General features: G+C 45.8%; 1 protein-coding gene across 12 annotated transcripts in view; it reads right to left on the reverse strand.

The window, feature by feature from the left end:
• PRKAG2 (protein kinase AMP-activated non-catalytic subunit gamma 2) overlaps window positions 1-24594 on the reverse strand; it is a 361996-nt gene that overhangs the window by 268959 nt on the left and 68443 nt on the right. The window contains exon 1 of one of the 12 annotated variants that reach the window (XM_039524130.1): window positions 18640-18670. The exons of the other annotated variants lie outside the window; for them this stretch is intronic. The gene's annotated coding sequence lies outside the window, so the exon portion shown is untranslated. Of the gene's footprint in view, window positions 1-18639; window positions 18671-24594 lie in introns of those variants that run through there. 12 annotated transcript variants of the gene reach the window in all.

Genomic DNA, 24594 nt, shown 5'->3' on the forward strand with positions numbered 1-24594 from the left:
AGGAGTCTTGCACACAGAAATCATTGCTTCCAGACACAAAGCTATTATTTTGCTTTTCATTAAGGACACAAAATGTGGATGATTTTAGAATTTTTGGCAATTTGGAGAGATGATTGATTGGTTGCCTGTACCCAGTGCTCCCTTTTTTTCCTGGGACCAGCAGTACTAAGAGGACTGTCCTCATTTAATCCACGCCTAAGAATATCCAGGAAACATCTGCAAAGTGAAGTGACCCATCACATTTTAATCTAATGATTTGTAGATTATATCTTAATCTGAAAATAGAGCAAAAGGAGTTATTACTTTACAGGCCATTTAAAATATCAAGTTTGGGTCATGGGCAAGGAGAGGGAGAAGGTATTTTTTAACATAATATGCCAAAACAATTAAAATATACCCATGATTGTACCATTCTTAACAAATAAAGGCATGGAGGAGTTGAAATGGACAGAGATCTGTACTCATATTTGTCACTCTGAACACAACACTGAGCCTTGCTGTGATAGTCTGTTCCTTACCGGTACGGTTACTCATTCCCTCCCCGCTCCAGTGAATTTAACAGAAGTGTGTGTTCTGGAAGACAGTGTGATAAATTATACTGAGACTTTAGGATTTTGGTTACTAAGTCTCAGTATGACTCAACGAGTGGGCAGCGACAGATGCAGAATGCTTGTTACATGCATAGAAGCCAGGTTTGTACTTCGCAATGCTTGGCTGATTTAATTTCTCATTTCTCTTAAATTGTTTAAAGGATGTTCATAATAAAAGAAACCATCAAGTGGAACTGGATAGCTGGAGCCGGTGGAAATGAGATATGGAGACCTTCATATCTCTGTGTTCCTGGCTCCAATCCAGCCCAAATCTTGGTGCCTGAAAATCATTAACACCATGTGGTGACTATTCAGTGCCCTTAGTGAAATTAACTTGGTGGCCTCAGTACAGTTCCTAGAAGATAAGCATTCGCATCAGAAAATCCTCACTACAACTGCCTTCCTGGGCATCCTAAGCAAATAGGCAAAGGATTAAATGGCCATGGAAACTGAAGCTACCTATGCACTGCCACACCCATTCCTGTGCCATGCACAGCCTGGGTAGCTACTGCTTTACTTGATTAGAGCTTTTGATAACACAGAGCCCGTCCAGTCTCCTGAGTTTGTAGTACTGGTGGAACCTTACTGAAAATACAAACCACATTAGACTGGAAATGCCAAGATATTTCCCAGATAATGGTTGACCAAAATAGTTTGTTGGGCGGTATGCGGCCTCATGCTGGTAACCCTGTCAGTCTCAGCACATCCCAGAGGAAAAGGATCTCTTCCAAATCACTAACATCTTGTTCTTCTTGAGACTGATCCTGACAGGTGCTGAGCACCAGCAACTTACACTGAATTCACTGCTCAGGATCAGACCACATATGAATTGCACCAACAGAAAGCCATAAAGAGATTTGTGGGATTTTTTAATATCTCAGGGATATGGTATTCTTTATACCCATACCTCCAGTCTTTATGGCAACACCCCAGCTCTATCTTGTGAGTCACCTGGATAACCACCTTGTAAAGAATCCAGCAGCAACAGCCATACTGAACATGGAATGGGTTGGGAAGGAACCAGGCAATAGATTCTGAAGACTGGTTGGGCATATTCTGGAGCGCGAGCTCAGACGTGGGGCTGTGTGTAGCATGTTCCACTCTGTACAGACCGCCATGTTATTTATATGTTTTAAGTTTATTTATATGTTTTAAGTTAAAAAAATGCCTAGAGGCCTTGAGACAGTATGGAAATATTATGAATAATGTTGCCCTATTCCTAAAGCTCTACAGTTAATAGAACATCACTTGTGGCTCTCTGACAGGATCTGAGTAAGGACCCCAAGCATGTGACAGCCTGTTTATTGGTTCTTTCACAATAGGAATCGTGCAGTGCTATGACTGTTGTCAGAGTATTTATTATTATGGCAGATGGACAACTCAGCTAAAGCATAAATTGAGAGAGAGAGAGCACAAGAGTGAAAGAACACAAAACTGTGAATATTCCTCATCCCCCTGGGCCTTCCCACACAGCTGTGATGCACACACTCACCACTCCAGATCAGACTCCTGCACTTGCTCTACCACGTCTGGAACTTGGCCGCCACTCACAAGCTGCAACTTGTACAAGCAGAAGCCTGCTTACTGACCAGCAGAGGCAAGGACCAACACATCACACCACTGCTGCATTATCTACTACTTATCCATTTCCAGCCTCAATGTAAAGTCCTGTTTCTGATCTTCAGAGTCCTTACTGTGCGGTAGGACTATACTAGATTGCTTATCCATCCAGAACCGGGCTATCAGTATTATTGTTATCTACTACTCCTCGGGGAATTCTGTGCCACTGCGCAATGCAGAATTTTGCAGAAATTAATGTTATGCCCACAGAATTTCCTTTTTTCTCTCCACAGAAATGGGCTGCAGAGCTATTAGCTATCCACTAGGGGCTGCTGGACCTGGCACAGCCCAGCTCACAAACAGAAGACAAGCCTAGGGGGAGGGAACAGGAGGGTTCCCAGCACTCCCTGAATGAAGGAGGCAGCAAAGTGCACAAGAAACTCTATGCAAGCCTGGGACTGAGCATCAGGATATTTCTCCCTCTGGATCCCTGGGCTCTGGGTGATCGAGGGTGTGAGTGTCTGGGGGCGGCGGCCCAGAGCTGGGCTCTGGTGGGAGCGGGGAGGAAACTGTCTGGGCTGGAGGAGCCATGGTTGGGGTCTGGGAGGGAGCGGGACGGAGTGTCTGGCCCCTCGGTTGGGCTCTGGGTGGAGAGCGAACAGAGAAACAGGAACTGGGCTGTCATAGGGGTTTCTTTAACTCTCTACTCCTGGGGATATTTTTGTGTGTGTCTGTATTGTTACAGACATAATTGGTGACAAGTATTTTGAAATAAATTACCAAAATAATTGAAACTGGCATGATTATATAATGTTATAATGACAAATAAAATTTGCAAAATTTTGCAGAATTTAAAAATATTGTGTGCAGAATTTTTAATTTTTTGGCACAGAATCCCCCCAGGAGTAATCTATTGGAACCATGACCAAAGGTATGCTGCGGCCTTCATATTATCGACAGGAACACTTAGGCACAAAGCATTATCAACTACAAGACACCATCTATGGGATCCCTTAGCAAAAGAGATCAAACTAAGCCCAAAACCAACCCTGTTCAATGCAGCCCCCCTTTGTGATAAGACCCCTCCAACAGAACATATCCCTCAAGACCCTACCCAAAATAGGAAGGCTGGGCAGAGGAAGAGAGAAATGGAAGAAAAAAATGGAGAAGCAGTTACAAGCATGTTGAGGGATTTAAAAGGAAAACAAACAACACACATCTATAAGCAGGGAGAGATTGTGGGGATCTTGCCCTTCTAGGCATGCTCAGTGCTATCAATAATTGCTGACAGTAATTTTGTGCTGGGATCTTAGAAATACTTTATGTACATTAGATAGATATTTTCAACAAAGTAGAGCTTCCGGAAATAGTTAAACAACAAAACTACAGGCAGCAAGAGATCATTAAAGTTGACCAAAGATAACGGTGTCCAAACATAGTAGAAACACTTGGGATACTATAGCGATGGGTGCCAATATAAAGATGATATAACAGGGAGTTCTGAAAGGGAGTTCTCCAGGTGAAGGAGCAGCAAATATAGGACCCTTGAGGTAAGTGGCTGTATCTAGTGTGTGTTTGTGTTTGGGGGTTACTTGCTGTGTGCTGAGCTTGTGTCTGTCTGTCTGAAGGACCGTGTGCTGTGGCTGGCAGTTGGAAGCTGTGAGCTTCTAAACAAGGTTTGAAATCTAGAAGCCTCTGTTCATTGGCTGAGCCTTAGTCAGGAGACAGGGCTATCAGGGAGGCCAGGGCTTTATAAAACAGTGAGTCAGCGACCAGGGGCCGCTAACAGGGAGTTTCGAGAGGGAGTCTGGAAGGGGAGTGGGAAGGGGGCGAGGTACACTTGCTGTTCTTTAAAAACTTTAAACTAAACTATAATCAAAACTTCTTGATTTAAACAAAAACCCTGTCATTAACCTAGGTAGCTGTAGGAGACAATGCAGGCAGAAGCCCAGCAGCAGAGCGGGGGCTATCCTGTTTATTGCGCTCAGTGTAGCATGTATGATTACCCGCCCTGTGGGCGGGTGGCGTATCTGTGCATTCGGTGCAAGGAGCTCCTGGCCCTCAGAGACCACGTACGGGATTTGGAGGCCAGGGTGGCGGAACTGGAGGAGCTAAGGGAGGCAGAGAGGTATGTTGATGAGGCTTTCCAGGACACTGTAGAATTGTCCCACCTCCAGTCAGACAGCCCCTGCACTGTTGAGGAGGATGAAAGACCCAGGGAAGCAGAGCAGTCAATGGGAGCAGAGGGAAATCTTCCCATAGTTGGGACCCTCCTTCCAGATGATGTTGGGGTATCCTCTCGCACTGAGGTTACCTCTCCAGGAGAGGGAACTCCAGTCACTAGGAAAAGCCAGGTGTTAGTAATGGGAGATTCAATCATTAGAAACATAGATAGCTGGGTTTGTGATGACCGGGAGAACCGTATGGTGACTTGCCTGCCTGGTGCAAAGGTTGCGGATCGCTTGAGGCATCTAGAAAGACTTATGTGTAGTGCTGGGGAGGAGCCAGTGATTGTGGTACATGTAGATACCAATGACATAGGGAAGGGAGGAGAGACGTCCTGGGGGCCAAATTTAGGCTGCTAGGAATGAGACGGAAATCCAGGACCTCTATGGTGGCATTCTCAGAAATGCTTCCAGTTTCACGCACAGGGCCAGGTAGACAGGCAGAGCTTCAGAGTCTCAATGCGTGGATGAGACGATGGTGCAGGGAGGAGGGGTTTAGATTTATTAGGAACTGAGGAAACTTTTGGGATGGGGGAGCCTATACAGGAAGGATTGGCTCCACCTAAACCAAAGTGGAACCAGACTGCTGGCACTTAACATTAAAAAGGTTGCAGAGCAGTTTTTAAACTAAGAGATGGGGAAAGCCGATTGCTGCAGAGGAGCACATGGATCAGACAGAGAATTCTCTTAGAGGAGAGTCTATTGATAGAGATTCTCTAGGTTTTAGTCAGGAGGAGAGGATGGAAAAGGATAAAGTATGGGCCAGATCAGATGAGAAATATTCACATAAAAAAGAATCTGAAACATCAGAAAAGAGCAAACAAATAAACAGTGACACGTTTTTAAAGTGCTTATACACAAATGCCAGAGGTCTAAATAATAAGATGAGTGAACTAGAGTACCTCGTGTTAAAGGAGGATATTGATATAATTGGCATCACAGAAACCTGGTGGAGTGAGGACAATCAATGGGACACAATCATTCTGGGGGTACAAAATATATTGGAAGGACAGAACAGGTCGTGCGGGGGGATGGCATTATATGTGAAAGAAAATGTAGAATCAAATGAAGTAAAAATCTTAAATTAATCCATGGATAGTAATTCCATGCTCTAATAAGAATATAACAGTAGGGATCTATTATCGACCACCTGACCAGGACAGTGATAGTGACGATGAAATGCTAAGGGAGATTAGAGAGGCTATCAAAATAAAGAACTCAATAATAGTGGGGGATTTAAAGTATCCCCATATTGACTGGGTACGTCACCTCAGGACGAAATGCAGAGACAAAATGTCTCGATACTTTAAATGACTGATTCTTGGAGCACCTGGTACAGGAACCCACAAGGGGAGAGGCAAGTCTCGATTTAGTCGCGAGTGGAGCGCAGGATCTGCTCCAAGAGTTAACTATAACAGGACTGCTTGGAAATAGTGACCATAATATAATAACATTTAACATTCCTGTGGTGGGAAGAACACCTCAACAGCCCAACACTGTGGCATTTAATTTCAGAAAAGGGAAGTATGCAAAAATGAGGAGGTTAGTTAGACAAAAATTTTAAGGTACAGTGACTAGAGTGAAATCCCTGCAAGCTGCATGGACACTTTTCAAAGACACCATAATAGAGGCCCAACTTCAATGTATACCCCAAATTAAAAAACGCAGTAAAAGAACTAAAAAAGAGCCACTGTGGCTTAACAACCATGTAAATGAAGCAATGAGAAATAAAAAGGCATCTTTTGAAAAGTGGAAGTCAAATCCTAGTGAGGTAATATAAAGGAGCATAAACACTGCAAAATTAAGTGTAAAAATGTAATAAGAAAAGCCAAAAAGGAGTTTGAAGAACAGCTAGCCAAAACCTCAAAAGGTAACAAAATGTTTTTAAGTACATCAGAAGCAGGAAGCCTGCTGAACAACCAGTGGGACCCCGGACGATCGAGATACAAAAGGAGCACTTAAAGATGATAAAGTAATTGCAGAGAAACTAAATGAATTCTTTGCTTCAGTCTTCACGGCTGAGAATGTTAGGGAGATTCTCAAACCTGAGCTGTCCTTTATAAGTGACAAATCTGAGAAATTGTCACAGACTGAAGTGTCATTAGAGGAGGTTTTGGAATTAATTGAGAAACTTAACAGTAACAAGTCACCAGGACCAGAGGGCATTCACCCAAGAGTTCTGAAAGAACTCAAATGTGAAATTGCAGAACTATTAACTATGGTTTATAACCTTTCCTTTAAATCAGCTTCTGTACCCAATGACTGGAAGATAGCTAATGTAACACCAATATTTAAAAAGGGCTCTAGAGGTGATCCCGGCAATTACAGATCGGTAAGTCTAACATCAGTACCGGGCAAATTAGTTGAAACAGTAGTAAAGAATAAAATTGTCAGACACATAGAAGAACATAAATTGTTTGCAAAAGTCAACATGGTTTCTGTAAAGGGAAATCATGTCTTACTAATCTATTAAAGTTCTTTGAGGGGGTCAACAAATATGTGGACAAGGGGATCCAGTGGACATAGTATACTTAGATTTCCAGAAAGCCTTTGACAAGGTCCCTCACCAAAGGCTCTTACGTAAATTAAGCTGTCATGGGATAAGAGCGAAGATGCTTTCATGGATTGAGAACTGGTTAAAAGACAGTGAAAAAAGGGTAGGAATAAATGGTAAATTTTCAGAATGGAGAGGGGTAACTAGTGGTGTTCCCCAAGGGTCAGTCCTAGGACCAATCCTATTCCACTTATTCATAAATGATCTGGAGAAAGGGGTAAACAGTGAAGTGGCAAAGTTTGCAGATGATACTAAACTGCTCAAAATAGTTAAGACCAAAGCAGACTGTGAAAAACTTCAAAAAGATCTCACAAAACTAAGTGATTGGGCAACAAAATAGCAAATGAAATGTAATGTGGATAAATGTAAAGTAATGCACATTGGAAAAAGTAACCCCAACTATACATACAATATGATGGGGGCTAATTTAGCTACAACTAATCAAGAAAGAGATCTTGGAGTCATCATGGATAGTTCTCTGAAGATGTCCACGCAGTGTGCAGTGGCAGTCAAAAAAGCAAACAGGATGTTAGGAATCATTAAAAAAGGGATAGAGAATAAGATGGAGAATATCTTATTGCCTTTATATAAATCCATGGTACACCCACATCTTGAATACTGTGTAAAGATGTGGTCTCATCTCAAAAAAGATATACTGGCACTAGAAAAGGTTCAGAAGAGGGCAACTAAAATGATTAGGGGTTTGGAACGGATCCCATATGAGGAGGGATTAAAGAAGATAGGACATTTCAGCTTGGAAAAGAGGAGACTAAGGGGGGATATGGTAGAAGTATATAAAATCATGAGTGATGTGGAGAAAGTGAATAAGGAAAAGTTATTTACTTGTTCCCATAATATAAGAACTAGGGGCTACCAAATGAAATTAATGGACAGCAGGTTTAAAACAAATAAAAGGAGGTTCTTCTTCACACAGCGCACAGTCAACCTGTGGACCTCCTTGCCTGAGGAGGCTGTGAAGGCTAGTACTATAACAGAGACCTAGATAAATTCATGGACGTTAAGTCCATTAATGGCTATTAGCCAGGATGGGTAAGGAATGGTGTCCCTAACCTCTGTTTGTCAGAGGGTGGAGATGGATGGCAGGAAAGAGGTCACTTGATCACTGCCTGTTAGGTTCACTCCTCTGGGGAGAGAGAAAGAAAGAAAGAAAGAAAGAAAGACTAGGGAAGCTAAGGCCACACATGCTGTGGAAAGGAGATCAGAATCAGATTCCTAATGGAGCCACATGGGAAGGACCCTCTGCGGAATGATCATTTACCACCATGCCTTTGTGCTGCATTGTTCCGTATCCTCCTTTTCCCACAGAACACAAACTCTTTGGGCATGGAACTTGTTACCTGTTTGGCATAGCTCTGTGTACACTTACAGCACCAGACATATAATAATATACTACATATAGTCGTCTCGTCATGTCTCATGTAGAGTGATCTTGTTCTTCTGGTATCTGGGCCAAAGAGACATGGAACGCTGTAAATTCCGTTCTAGGTCCCAGTGAGGATGTCTTCTCCCACACACACTCTCACTTCTCTACCCTCTTTGTATGTAATGGTGCTGTTTCTTGGAGCTGAAAAAATAACCTCAACAAATCAGGAAAAAGCAGCTCTAATCAGAGCATCTGCAGGGCATAGTAAAAGTTACAGTATTTGGCCTACATCTGCCTTAAAATCAGCTGACAAGACATCAAACCCTTCAAGCTGCACCTTTGTGAGACAAAACCACAGGCCACAAATCCTAACCTCCCAGGCTTTGATCTGACAGCAGATGAGAACTGATGTGACTAAACTCAGTTGTGGGGAGGGGATTAGGTATTTTTATTACTTTTTTCGAGTTGATGGAGCCATCCAATAAAAATAAACAACATTAGCACCTTTCGTCCTTCAGGAGCCCAAACCATTGTATAAACTTTATGCGCAGCACACAATAGTTTTGAGATTAAAATAGTGGATTGGCACGCGAGAGATCTGGGTTCAGTTCCCAGTTCCATCACAGACTTCCTATCTGACCTTGGGCGGGTCACTTATCTCTGCGTCTCTTTACAGTCTGTAAAATAGGGATAATATTACTTCCTTTCTCTCATTCTTGTCTGTTTTCTTCATTTAGAATGTAAGCTCGTGACAAAATGGACTATATGTTCGTACCATGGCTAACACAGTGGGGCCTTGATATCTGCTGGGACCTCTAGGTGCTGGTGTAATACAATATAATGAACAACAACAACAATGGAATCATTACACAATGTTGCCCCATGGAAACGCAGCAGCCATTCTGCACCAGTCATGTTACTTATCACAGATCTTTTTTACGGAAACTTGAGGAATAATGCATCTGTTTGAAACAATAGAGGAATTTAAAATTTAAGAAGCTTAATTGTTATCCCAGTTGGAATTTGGCCAGGACACCCAGTTAACACCCTGTACTCTTCTGTCAGATCCTTTCACACAAGTGGTCATGGTCTCAGATCTAGGAAAAATATTCAAAGAATAGTATCTCTGACAACACTGTGCCTCCTGACACAGTCCCATGGCAAGTGCTTAGAGCTAACTCAGATTCCTACTGTGCACTGGGATCTATTCTTTTCTTCAAGAGCTCTTAAAGACAGTGACAGCCCTGGAGCAAACACAAACACGTGACTAAAATATTAATCCATTCATAAAAACTTGTACCTATAAGAACAGTCAACCAAATGGAGCAAGATGACAAGTGGGGTTATTCATCATCACTGGAGATATTAATCACCGTACTGGAATCTATGTAACAGGCATGGTTTGGAAATAATTAAATCAAACCTGTTATAATAGTAAGGAAGGGAATAAAACGACCCAAAAGATGTTCTCTCCAACTGCTATTCAACACACACCTTAAAATGTTGCAGGAGAAATTTCCCACTGCAAGCTGCAGCAGCCCTTCAAGAGTTTTAACTTTTCTTAGCATAAGCTCAGGACATGTATGTTAAATTTTCCATAAATTGTACCCAGCTTAGATGCATGAGGGCACAACCCACCTTCCCTCCAAGGCCCTCTAATCAGCAGGTTTCTGATTTTATCCTGATCTTATTCACAACATTCTCATTTTAACATAACTAGAACGGATCTACAGTGCAGAAGAGAGCACCAAATGGAAATTTAAATTCCGGTACAATCCTCACCTAAAACCTTAACCTGAATATCTATCTTTATGTAGGTATTTGTAAAGACCCTATAATCACAACACCTGGTTACTGTAGATTGACAATGTATTACGGCAAGTCTTGTCCAGTTGAAATGTTTAAATCTGCATTTGGTTTGGCTGTCAGCGTCTGGCTTTGGATCTGCTACTGGAATTTTCTCCTGCTTTGACAATATGGAATAGCTTTGGTGAAGAGAGTTTGGCAGCATGCCCTGAACATGACAACAGTAGGACACATATTGAGCCTGCTATTGCAAAGGCCCTTGATTTTGTACTAGTGCTCTGTTACTATAGAAAAAGATGGTTACCTTTTTGTATCTGTTGTTCTTTGAGATGTGTTGCTCATGTCCATTCCATTGTAGGTGTGTATGCTTGCCACATGCACTGCTGCCGGAAGTTTTTCTCTCACCAGTATCCATAGGGGACTGGCTTTTGTGCTCTCTGGAGTGGTGCACCACCAGCTCCACCCCCTCTCGGTTCCTTCTTGCCAGAAACTCCGACAGAGGGGAAGGAGGGTGGGTCATGGAATGGATACGAGGAACACATCTCGAAGGACAACTGTTACAAAAAAATAACCATCCTTTCTTCTTGATCATGTCCATTCCATTATAGGTGACTCCCAAGCAGTACCACCAGAGGTGGTAGGCGTTCATGAACGTGTCGATTGCAACACAGCTCTGCCGAAGCCAGCATCATCTCTGGCCTGCTGAGTGATGGTGTAATGCATCGTGTGTACTAAAGACCATATCGCAGCCCTGCATAGAGACATGCGCCAGGAAGGCAGCCGAAGATGCCTACGCCCTAGTCGAGTGAGCTTGACTATTGGTGGAGGCGCAGTCTGTGCCAACTCATAACAAGTATGGATGCAGGTGGTGATCCAATTTGAAATTCTCTGAGAGGACACTGGAAGGCCCTTCATCCTATCAGCTATCATGATAAAGAGCTGGGTCAATCTGCAGAAGGGGTTGGTTCGCTCCAGGTAGAACACCAGAACACACCTGACATCTACAGTGTGCAGCCGCCTCTCCTCATTGGTCATGTGAGGCTTTGGACAGAACACTGGAGAAAGATATCCTGGTTGACATGAAAATGCAACACAACCTTAGGCAGAAAGGCCAGATGGGGCCGCATCTGGACCTTGTTCTTGTAGAATACAGTGTACGGGGGCTCCGAAGTGAGGGCTTTAATCTTGGGGACATGTCTTCCCAAGGTAATAGCTACAAGGAATGCAACCTTCCACGACAAGTGGGAAAGGGAACAAGAAGCCATAGGCTCAAAGGGCAGACCCAGGAACCTGGAGAGGACCAGGCTGAGGTCCCATTGGGGAAATCAGGCTCTTTCCGCTGATCCGGGGCCTATCAAGGCCCTTCAGGAACCTGATCAACATCTCATGCAAGAATACCCATCTACCATAGATGCGAGGATGGAAGGCCGATATGACTGCCAGGTGCACCTTGATTGAAGAGAAGGCGAGACCCTGGTGTTTTAAGTGAAGCAGGTAATCCAGGATGGACTGCAGAGATGACTGGGTCAGGGAGATGTTGTGCTCAGACACCCAATGGGAGAAACGCTTCCACTTTTCCAGGTAAGTCGCTTTGATGGAGGACTTTCTGCTTTCCAAGAGAACCTGCTGTACCTGCCTAGAGCAGACCTGTTCCTCTGGATTCAACCACGCAGCATCCAAGCTGTGACGCGGAGAGAGGAGAGGTTTGGGTTCAGGAGCCAACCTTGATCTTGCAAGAGTAGTTCTGGGTGGCTGGGAAGTGGCCACGGGGCTGCTACAGCCAGGTCCATTAGTGTGCTGAACCAATGCTGGCAAGGCCATGCTGGGGTGATCATGATGACTCATGCCTTGTCCCTCTTGATTTTTGAGAGGACTTTGCTTATGAGCGGAATTGGCGGGCAGGCGTACATTAGGTCCCCTGACCATGACAGAAGAAAATCATCACAAAAAGTGAGCCTCTGCCGAGGCCTTGGAGATACCAGAACTAATGACACTTTCTGTTCTGTCTGGTGGCAAACAGGTCCACTCAGGGAGCTCCCCACTTCAGGAAGATCATTCTGATAACCTCCGAGTGGGGGGATCACTCATGGTGAGAGAAGACGGACCTGCTGAGGCAATCCAGGAGGTGTGAGGCTTCCAAGTGGATTGCAGGCTGAATACCCACCGGAGCTGCTGCGGTCGGGGAGAGGCGTCTCTTCCCCAGCCCCGAGCTGCTGCAGCAAGAGAGGGCTGGGGGGAGTCCTCTCTCCCCACCACAGCCCTGGGACAGCCTACACTCCAAATCCCTCATCCCAAGCCCCACCCCAGAGCCCGCACCCTCCGCACTCCGACCCTCTGCCCCAGTCCTGAGCCCCTCCCACACGCCAAACTCCTCAGCCCCACCCCTGAATGTTATGTGCACCAATATGAAGCTGATGTGTCACACATCACCTCCATATTGGTGCACCTAAAATTCGTGCCACACATGGATGTAAAAACTTAGAGTGAAAACTGGTAGTGAACGGTCCCAACTACGAAATGTAGGAACCATCTGTAACTGTGGAATATCGATATGTGAAAGTAAGCGTCTTTCAGATTGAGGGTGGCGTACCAGTCTCCCGGATCTAGGGAAGGAATGATGGAGGCCAAGGAGACCATGTGGAACTTCTACTTTTTGAGTTACTTGTTGAAGCTTCTGAGGTCGAGGATGGGGCGTAGACCCCTCTTGGCTTTTGGGATAAAAAATAGCGGAAGTAAAACCCTTTCCCCCTCAAATGCAGCGGGACTTCCTCCACAGCTCCCACCCACAGAAGGCCCTGCACCTCCTGAGCAAGCAGATGCTCGTGTGAAGGGTCCCTGAAGAGGGATGGGGGTGAGGATAGAAATAAACTGGAAGGTATAGCCCTTTGCTACTGTGCTGAGGACCTACCAGTCCAATGTCACAGAGGCCCAGGCAGGGAGGAAAGGAGCTAGATGGTTGGAAAATAACAGGGGAGCAGGATCCAGGACACAGGCTGGAAGGGCGCCCTCGAATGCACCCTCAAAATGCCTGCTTATTACCCGGCTGGTTACGGGTGGAGCTTGAGTGAGCACAGGGAGCAGGCTGATGGCCTTGCCACCGCTTATAACCCTGGCCCTTTTTGTGGAAGGGCTCCAACTGAGGTTGGCTCCCAAATCTGTGGGGTGGTTGCAGCTTAAACCACTTCCTCACTAGCCCCAGCATGTAAAGGCCCAGGGAGCGCAAGGTAATTTACTGTCCATTTGCTCAGAAAACAGTGCCAGGCCATCGAATGGGAGGTCCTGGATGGATTGTTGATCCTCCATAGATAGGCCCAACAACTGTAACAAGGAATCCCGCCTCATTAAAATGGCCGAAGCTATGGTCCAGGACACATAGTCTGCTGCATCTGAGGCCACTTGGAGCGCTGCCCTGGCCACCGCTCTGCCCTCATCAAGGATAACCAGGAATTTCTTCCTGGGTTCCTCTGGCAGCGCATCCATGAACTTGGCCATGGACTGCCAAATATTAAAATCATAACGGCCAAGTAAGGCCTGATGGTTGGCCACTCTGAGCTGGAGGCTGGCCGTAGAATAAATTTTTCTACCAAAGAGCCTCTCTGTCTCCTGGTTCTTAGGCGTTGATCCCAGTTGGCCCTGTATATCGCGCTCATTGGTTCCCGACACAACCAGTGAGCTCGGGGCAGGGTGGGTATAAAGATACTCACACCCCTTAGCGGGGACCTAGTATTTTCCTTCTGCCCGCTTGGAGATGGGGGGCCGGGAGGAGGGTGTCTGCCACAGAGTAATTTTCACCACTCCCTTGTGCACTGGCAATGCTGCCTTAGAGGGGGCTGCTGCACTTAGCACATTGAACAGGGAGCCCAAGGGCTCCGCCAGTTCCTCAGCTTCCAAACCCAGATTTGACGTGACCCTCTCTCAAGAGTTCCTGGTGGGCCCTGACATCATCCTGGGGAACTGAGTGAGAGGGCCCCACTATTGCCTCATAGGGCAAAGATGAGGAGGAGGCAGGTACAGCCGGGTCTGCCAACTCCACCGCTTTTGCCATGGGAGCCTCAATTGAGGCTGGCTGACCCTGGGGAGCCTGCTCTGACTTTGTGTCTGAGTTGGGGGCAGGTGAGAGACTGTTGCTGATCATCTGTCAGATGCCCCCGAGGCCAACCTATGCCCCTGCGATGGGTAGGAAAATCCCCAGGGGTTCCATAGTTGCCAGGGGCAGGCCACTGGCGGCCAAGCGGGAAATGCCAAAGCCCAATGGGTGGCCCTGGCCTGTGGGTAGGGTCTTCTCCTTGCAATATTATATTGTTTATGTTGTTGTGATTGGAATGGAATGTTTTTAATATTTTCTCTGAATGCTGTGGTGGTGTGTTCTGCCTGCCTTTGCTGCAAGATGCCAACTGAAGGACAGAGAGAGATCAGGTGGCCTCCCTGTCCGGAAGGAAGAGACACAGAGGCCAGAGGAGTCAGTTTGTTTGAGCTGGCTGGGGGGGGGAGAAGACAGAGGGAACTCTGGGGCCCCCCCCCACCAAGATGGATGGACTGAGGGTTCTCTTTTTTTTGTACACAAGCTCTGTTTGTTTAAACTGTGTTCCGTATCTAATAAACCTTCTGTTTTACTGTGTGGCTGAGAGTCACATCTGACTGTGGCATGAAAGTGCATGGTGTGGAAGGGCATGCTGAATGCTCTGAGGTCAGACCCAGGAAGGTGTAAGCTCTTGCCCTGGAGACAGTCTCCTGACTGAAGAAGATGTGGAAAAAATTGGAAAATCAGTGGAGGGCAACAAAAATGATTATGCTTTAGTCTGAAGAGAAGAAGGAGGAGGAGATTTTGATCAACTGCTTAACTACCTGGGTTAAAAGAGGAGGGAGATGGACTGTTCTCTCTCTCAGGTAGCAGACAGAACAGAAAGGAGTAATGGTCTGAAGTTGCAGTGGGGAGGAGGTTTTGGTTATTAAAAAAAACTTTTTCACAGGAGGGTGGTGAAACACTGGAATGGGTTACCTAGGTGGGATGATTTAGTTGAGTTTGGTCCTGCTTTGAGCATGGCAGGGAGGGACCCCTCTCCCCCTCTCTCCCCCACCAGTGCACATGCATGGTCCTCAGGTCCAGGTCAGGTCCCCTACCTCCGCCCCCCTGGTGGTGGGGGGGGAGGGGAGCCATCACGTGTGGCCTCCCCCTGCCTGCCTGGGGGGGGGGGGCTGCCTTGCCCAGCATGGTGGGAGAGGGGACTGCAGGGTGGATGCCAGCCAACATATCCAATTACTAATCAGGTAGTTCTATAACAGGCTGCTGGGTATTATGTCATTCAGTCATTCAACCCATAAAATGGGCAGGGGTGTGATGGGCAGAGCCAGCTGCAACCTGGGTCTGCTCTGCCTTGCTGTCCATGCCTGAGGAGGGGGAGACTTGTCTGGGGGACCAGGACGGTACCAAGGCCCCGTCTACCCCGATCCCATCGGCTCTGGCCAAAGACCTCCATCAAGAACCTGTACAAGGGCGATGGCTCTCATTGCCAGGATCCCGGTGATTGCCAACGGCGTTCAGTGGATCGGCACCGGTACCCCAGCGATCAACGCCTCACACTTAGAGAGCGGTGCTGCTCTGTAGATCGGGAGCGGGAATAGGAGCGAAAAGACTGACATGTAGGAGACCGTCAACGCACCCACGGTGAACCGCACCAGCGATCCAGTGACTGGTGACGGGGCTCCGGGGACCAGCATCTCGACTCTCTGGAACGGTGCCGGTAGCTGGGAAAACAGCTTGCTCGCTCCCAGCACCAGGGCTCTGGGGACTGGTGCCGCACCTCTGCGGGTCTGCACCAGACCACAGGCGATCAGTGCCTAGAGGAACGCTGCCTGGAATCCAGAGACCGATGTCGGGAACTCTGTCAGGCAAGCCAACCCACATCCGGGGGCTGTTGGCGCTGTTCAGGCAAGCGCTGATGGGGCATCCCTTACAGTGAGGAGTGATGCTGCACTGATGGGGACCTTTTTTGGTCCACGGTCTGAAGCTCTTGCAAATGCAACACTTGTTGCGAACATAGGTTTCCCCTAAACCAGGGGTCTCAAAGTTCCGGCCCACGGGCCATCTGCGGCCCAAGAACCTCCCCAGTATGGCCCGTGGAGGAGAGATGCATGCAGCCATGCTACCAGTTCTGTCTGCTGCAGGCGCCGCCCCCCGCAGCTCCCACTGGCTAGGGGAAAGGGACAGAGATCGCATCACTAGTCGCCGGGCAGAGTCAGCCATGGAAGCCGCATCATTAGTTGCCAGGCACAGTCAGACATGGAGGCAATGTCACTTTTTTCCACAATGAATATAAACAACTCAAAATACTGAACACAACTATCTGATGCACACCTTGCTGCAATCCTGAAGGTTTCAACTGCTCAGTCACTGAGGCAAAACATCAACAAACTGAAAGAACTAAAGCGTTGCCAGGTGTCTGGCAAACACTGAAAACTCTCTGGCAGGCAAAGAATTGTATAAAGTTGTTTGACAGTTTTATTATTTCTAAGAAATTAGAAATAAAATATACAAGATAACCGTTTTCTTTTCTGAACACCATCTTCAGTGACATTATTGGCCTGCTGGGAGGATTTGAGGATAGGCACTGGCCCTAAGGTAAATTGAGTTTGTGACCCCTCCCCTAAACACTTCAGACAGCTTCTGTTGAGATTACTGGCCATGGGTTTCTTACAACAGTCACAAGGTTTGAAGCCCAGGGACCAAGGCATTTCCTGTCGCTAGGCCAAGTCTCGTTTGGGACTGACAAACTATTACTAATTCTAACGCTAAGGGAACTATCAAACTATCAAAGTTTTTAACAACTATACATAAAAAGTTCGCAACTAGACACAGTTGAGAGAAGTAAGCTTGCCAAGGCAAGGAGACATTCCAGCACTGTCACTGGCAGTAAGAAGGAACTGAGGGAGGGGGTAGCCAGCATTGCTCCTTATACCGCAGCATATGTGCACCACTTCAGAAAGCGCCAAAGCCGGTCCCCTACGGATACCATGGAGGGGAAAACTTCCAGCACCAGTGCATGTGGCGAGCACACACACATACAATGGAATGGACATGAGCTAGCACTCGAAGAACAACTTTGGTCCATCAGATCCTATTAATAATTCTTTAGATCGGAGCCAGTCGCCATAGGTTTCCATCTAACAGTGAGGTGGAACTGTGACCCACCTGTTCACAGACATCTGCAAGTGGAGAGGTGTTGCTCCCTGTCACTAAAAATCTACAGAAGAACTAAATCAACAATAAAACCGAGACAAAAACAAGCATGACAGACTCCTCCTCTTCTGGGTTTCCTGCCTCCCTGTTGATCAAGTCAGCACCTGGAAAAACAAGGGCTTGGTCCCATGTCAATAGGGTCCATTTCATCCCCTTTCCAGTCATTTTCTCTTCCCACAGATGCTCCTGGTCCTCAACAACCATATTTCAGTCACTTAAGTTCTTTCTGATCTCCCCTAGGTGCTCTTAGTCTGTCCAATCTCCACTTTGCAGCCATTCTTGGCTTTTCACCCCATCTGGGGCTGCAGCTGTCTGAAACTGAAATCAATTCTCCAAGGTCAGATATCCTATGTTCTCATGATCTGCCATGTACCTGAAAGCATGGCCTGAATCAGAAGCCAAAAAGACAGTAATCCATAAGCAAAACATACAAATATTGCCAAAATATCTTGCCTCCTTTACTCAAATAATTTCAAATACTTGTACACATGCACTTTAGTAACACTCAGGTATTAGACCTCTTTCAATTGTTACATTTTAGGCTGATCCTGGGAGATGATAGGCCTGAGCTTTAGAAGACAATCAATACCTAAGAGGCCAATTGTTGGGTGCTCAGCATTAAGTCTGGTGATATAAAAGAAAAACAGAAGGGAAACAGAAGGGAAACAACAGAAATCAGAGTTGACTACAGTGTCAACCATTATTGAGCCAAATTTTAGAAAATCTCAAATTTGAAAAAAACGAGTATCAACAAAATAAGATTTAAAATGAAGGAACTTTCCAACAAATCGGGATTTTTGGTTGTTGTTAACTAGCAACAGCCACTAATTGGGTAGCAGTTGCAGCTTCCTGTATACAAGCAGTTTGAGAAGACAGACACTGCAGGATGCAGAGACCAGATGGTTTTCAGAAGAAATTAAATACACACATCCCACAAAGCTAATCTCTCTTTTCAAATCACTAAGAAAAGTTATGCAAGGAAAAAAACCCACAAAATTGTTTGTACTAGATAAAAACATTTTGTTCAGCCTTGAAATATCTACTGGAATTAAATGCTCTAAAAAGAGAATATCAACTCTGCTAGTCGTGCATGCAAAAGAGACAAAACATGACAAAAACAAAATATGCGAGTACCATACCTTTCTTATACTGCCTTAAGTATGTCTGCTCCCAGCAGAGTCTTGCAGTGCATTCATGCCTCCTTCTAAATTAATACAATCCTCATTCCCTTTATAACAAGTCTCTTACAAAAACACAGATGATTCACACAAATTCTGACTTACAGCTCTGAAAAATCCTGCAGCATGGCTTGAAATGTTCATAGAACTGCATTAAAAACCTCTCCCAAAAGGCAACTGAATTAAAACAGTTCAGGCTCTGCTACTGATTCTGATGCTGCAACAGATGGGGAGCAGGGCTGGGTGTGTTCTTGATTCCCATCACAGCACAACAAGAGGACGGCAGAAACACTAGGTAACCCAGAATAATACAGGCAACAGTTTTATCTACGGCTGCCGGGTGCGTGCCAAAAATGCTTCAGACACATTGGAAGATTCAATTACAAGAATGCAGCAACCTGTCTTATTAACTGTAAAGGGGTTAAGGATGAGCGAATGGGTAAGGAAGTACTGAACAGCCTAGATATCCAAATGTCATGGGGCCACTTAATAAGTTTGAGGGTTCAGAAAATTTTTAATATGTAATTAAAATAACACGCTGGAGACCAGGATCCTGTTTTTGGTAACAGGAAGATTCAAGGAGGAGTCCGGCGGCACTTTAAGGTGCCACCAGACTCCTCATTGTTTTTGTGGATACAGACTAACATGGCTACCCCTCTGATAGGAAGATTCAAATAACTTAGGTTGCACTACATTCTAATGTTTCAGGGGAGGCAGCGTAATCCAGTGGATAAAGTACAAAGACTGGTAGTCATGGGACATGAGTTCTATTGCTAACTCTGTCACTGGTCCACTCTATGAGGATAGGAAAATCACGTAACTTCTCTGTGGCTCTATTTCCTCAACTGTAATAAGAGGATAGTGACATTTACTCAATTTTGCAAGTTGCTTTGAGATCCCTGGATGAAGAGTGCTCTATAAATGAAAATAAATAGATACGTCAGGTTGAAAATGCAGAGAATGTAATTAAAAGCAAAAAAAAATATGTTGGCAAAATAATGCAAACTCTGAAAGTGGGAGCCAGAAAAAAAATAAGAGTTTTGTTAGCACTTTCTTTCTGAATAAGAAGTCCATTGAAAAAAATTTCTTTAGGATAGCTTAAATGTTCAGCTTTGCTCAGTGTCACTTACAATCCCAGAATGGACCCTATTACTAGCAAAAGAGGCACCAAGAAACTCCAACATCAAAGGAAGGAAATTAAGTTCTCTCACTTTTAGGATTAAAAAACAAACAAAACATTTGGGGACTGGACTGTCACAGAGCTGGTTGGGCTCTCCTGTCGGTGGCTCACCAGACTAGCATAAGGGGATCCAGACACTAACTTCTCTGTGTCTCACCAGGCTGCTGCACTGTTTCCTCCCTTCGCCTCTGGCACATTTCCTGGACACCGACTCTCAATCTGTTACTCCTTCATGAAAATGGAGCCCCACAGCTTATTTGCCATAGGCCCCAGGACCAGTGCTAACCCTCAGGATACCCTAGTAGCTTAAGCAAGCCCTCTCCCAGAACTCTACTTACAGGTGTGAGCTTTCTGGTTCCTCTTCAAGGGGCCACGTGGTAGGTGTAGCACCTAACACACTGACCCTTTGCACAGAAGTCACTATTGCTCTTTACTTAAGCACAAGAAATACAGAGAACGTACAGATCATATAGAAAACAACAAACATCCTGAATGCAGTGCCCCTCACTCTAGCTCAGTGGAACTTCTCAACCAGGGGTACACGTACCCCTGGGGGTACGCAGAGCTCTTTCAGGGTACATCAACTCATCTAGATATTTGCCTAGTTCTACAACAGGCTACATATGAAGCAGCAGCAAAATCAGTACAAACTAAAATTTCATACAATTACTTTTTTATACTGCTCAATAAATTATACACTGAAATACAAGTACAATATTTTTAATATTCCAATTTAATTTAGTTTATAATTGTATGGTAAAAATGAGAAAGTCAGCAATTTTTCAGCAGTAGTGTGCTGTGACACTTTTGTGTTTTTATGTCTGATATTGTAAGCAAATAGTTTTTAAGTGAGGCGAAACTTGGGGTATGCAAGACAAATCAGACTCCTGAAAGGGGTACAGTAGTCTGGAAATGTTGGGAACCACTGCTCTAGTTCACTCTGTTCTGACGTGTTCTTGGAGAACCATCCATGCTCAGGTAGACAGGGTTCCCCCAACTCAGACTCCTGCAGCAGTTTCCACCATCTTGAGCTGGTGCAAATGGCCAAAGACCCCAAATAGATCACTGGGGCTGTCCAGCATCCTTTTATTGCAGTGAGTCACTTGTACACTTTCAGCACTTTTTTGTGCTGAAACACAGGAGTTTCTCCCCTGGCTCATTTACTCCGACTTTGGCCAATCCATTCCCTTCCTCCTGCTCAAACTTCCTGTCGCTCTCTGTAGGTCTTGCCCATGTGAGTCTTGTTACAACCTTTTTTTTTGATCATCCGTCTTTGTCTTGCTTCGATAATTCTCTATGGCTCTCCGCTTCCCGTCAGAGAGGAGGAGACGGTATCTTCTCCAAGCTCAAGCAAACCTCTTGTCCTAAAAAGCTTTATCCTGAACAGGTGGTCACTGAGTTCTCACAACGCACCATTGTCCCCGGTCTGGCAGGGACGTTACAGCACCTTGCCAGCCCATGGCAAACACACACAGAGAGTATTATTCATGACAACAGCAATTTTGATAGCAACAGTTCATAATATCAACCAGAATTCAGAAGTTGTACAGATTGATTTCCCAAATCTCACAGACATCTCAGAATGCAAAGCTTGTCACCTCTACGTCACCAAAAGTTGGCTGGTCCTTGATGCAAGCGAAATAAATTTAATGGTCTCAGTCCAGTCTCTACTGAGCAAACGTTCAAGGGCAAAAACACCAGCACAACTGGCACCTATGCTGCCAGTCTCAAAGAGGCCAAAGACCAAGGGTGAAATCCTGGCCCCACTGAAGTCAATGGCAAAACTCCTGAACAGTTCTATGGGGCCAGGATTTCACCACAACTGAGCATGGAGACAGAACTTCCTTTTCACCATCAGCGTGGTCCCTCCAAATCAGGTTTGAGGCCCAGTAGTAAGTCTTTATTGCAGAAGGTTTTACCTAGAAGGTGTTTATAGGCTTCGTGCAGAGCTGGAACTGTTCAACCGCTCTTCTGCTTCAAAAATGAAACACACATCTCAGCAAAGATTTTCATTTTTAAAAATCACCCCCTTTTTAAATGCTGGAAGAGCAGCACAAAGTGCCTTAGAGTTTTACTCACACACTGTGTTCTGTTATTCCAAACCACCGACTGCCTCTCAAATTCATAGCCTGACTTAGCAAAGTAATTGCACATTTTTTAATTTTTTTGTTTTTAGTAAAGGCAAATTAGTTTTCATCTCACACTAGACTGAATGCTACAAAAATATCTATCAACGTCTAAAACTGCTGCTAACTAATCTTTCAAAAGCTAAATCAATCCATGGGGATGACATCTGGAGCAAAGGCTTTCTGGAGTATAGTAACTCCTCACTTAACGTCCTCCCGCTTAACGCTGTTTCGAAGTTACGTCGCTGCTCCATGAGGGAGCATACTCGTTTAAAGTTGTGCAATGCTCCCTTATAACGTCGTTTGGCTGACTTTACCAGGGAGCATTGCACAAGTTCCTCTTCTCTGCCTCCTCCCCCTTCCTCCCTCCCAGGGTTTCCCCCGCCGTCAAACAGCAGTTTGGCAGCGCTTAGGACTTTCTGGGAGGGAGGGAGGGAGCGAGCAGGGAAGCTGCCCACCCGGCCAGGGGAAAACGCCGCTTCTCTCCAGCCGCTGGCTGCCCCTGCTCCTCCTGAGTCCTCCGGCCCGTGCTCACAGGGCCGCATTCCGAAAGGGGCTTTAGAGCTGCAGGCCAGGGCCCCGGGGCCCCCTTAGCCCAGGGCCCTGCAGCCCCTAAAGCACCTGCATTCTGAGTTGGGGGGGGCAGATCCCAGAATTGTGGCTCCCAGAATCACGGCCATGGGGGCGGTGCCGCGCTGCACAGAGCCACCTGCACACCCTCCTGCACCAAACAGGAGCTGCCCCAGGTAAGTGCTCTGCACCTCCTGCCTGCCCCAGCCCTGAGCCTCCTCCCACACCTACACCCTGAGCACCCTCCCACACCCTAACTCCCTCCCAGACCCCGCACCCCACCCTGAGCACCCTCCTGCACCCTAACTCCCTCCCAGACCCTGCACCCCACCTTGAGTGCCTTCCTGCACCCTAACTCCCTCCCAGACCCTGCACCCCACCCTCAGTGCCCTCCCGCACCCTAACTCCCTTCCAGACCCCCCACCCTGAGAGCCCTCCCACACCCTAACTCCCTCCCAGACCCTGCACCCCCAGCCCTGAGCCCCAGGACTAAGCCAGGAGCACCTCCCCACCACAGTACAGTACAGTATATAATGCCCTGTCTGCCCCACAAAAATTTCCTTGGACCCTAACCCCCCGCATTTACATTAAATCTTATGGGAAAATTGGATTCGTTTAACATCATTTCACTTAAAGTTGCATTTTTCAGGAACATAACTACAACGTTAAGTGAGGAGTTACTGTATACCGACTAATTAAATGGTCTCCGTTATACAGCATGTAACATTACCCATGAGAGGTAAAGGCACCCACGTCGGTACTGAACGGTCTTTTGGGGTATTAAGCAGGTGTCAGTTCACACAGTGCTACCAAACCTGCAGCTGCAAAGGAAGTCTAGGGTCCCCCACCCCAAAAGGGTCAGGTTGAAATGCTATTACTGTGTTTACTGCTCATGTTGCTGCTACATGGAGAGTGAGCTTCTTCGCACTGATGCAGCTCGGTGATGAGTATAAATGTCCCATTTTAGCGAATCTGACTGAGTCGCATTACTGGTACCCCTCACCATCCTCCTGGTTAATGGGAATCCATCCACTATTCCCTTAGCTCCCTCCACAAACACACACACCAATTCTGGACACACAACATAGTCCAACCACCGGTTACCTTTCCACCATCCACTGGTTTGAAACGCATCCCTACAGCTGGGCACAACACAACAGGAGTCTGGGGCAGATGCATGGAGTAGGTTACATTGAAACTTGGGCCTTGTATCGAGGAACAGAGTGGAGAGCTTGGTAATGCAATGGCTTGGCAGGTTTCCACAGATTTGCTTAAACTAGCCCTGATTATCTTTTCCTATCTCCACTTTCAAAGCAACCACACTTTCCAGCTTGTACCTTTTGCCGTGATTATTTTAAATTCTGCTACAGACACTGATCACCTCTTGTACTACAAATTGAATAGTTATCTGTAAGATAGAAGGTTCACACTTAGGGTTGCCAACCCTCCAGGATTGCTCTGGAGTCTCCAGGAATTAAAGATGATGTCATGTGATGAAACCTCCAGGAATAAGTCCAACCAAAATTGGCAACTCTAACTGTGGTTATCATGAAAAACACCAGCTTTGGTACAGTGGTCTAGATTATGTCCAAGCAAAATAACTAAGATTAATGAAAAGATATTACCTCACCTACCTTGTCACTCTCGATATCCTTGGACCAACACAGCTACAACAACAACACTGCCAACAACTATGGAAGATATAAAAATTTTGTCATGTAAAATGGAAACTTCACAACGTGAACCCAGACTGAGCAGTGACAGCATTTTCTGAGTAAATGCAAGAAACACAATACCATCCCCAGAGGACTCACCATTTATAATCCTTTGACCACTACATCCAATTCTAAATATGCAGAACAGTTCTGCAGAAGGAACTCAGAAAAACTGAGGAACCATCTCCTGCACCATATATACTCCAGAAGAGACCACCTCAAACAAGAAATCATAAAATTCTCCTAACAACTGAAGAAAAGAAAATCAGGAAACTTATCTGGAGATCACACAGGAAACTCAAAACAGCTGTTTAAAAAAAAACAAAAAAAACACCTGATGAGAGCCATCCAACACAAAAGCAAAAAGTGGAACCAACTACAACAATCACCATCACCAATAGAACATCACCCCTGGGAGAAATCAAGACATAATGACCCACCACACAGACATTACACATCATGAACCTAT

This window comes from Mauremys reevesii, linkage group 2, assembly GCF_016161935.1.
Source record: "Mauremys reevesii isolate NIE-2019 linkage group 2, ASM1616193v1, whole genome shotgun sequence".
NCBI classification, from domain to species: Eukaryota; Metazoa; Chordata; order Testudines; family Geoemydidae; genus Mauremys; species Mauremys reevesii.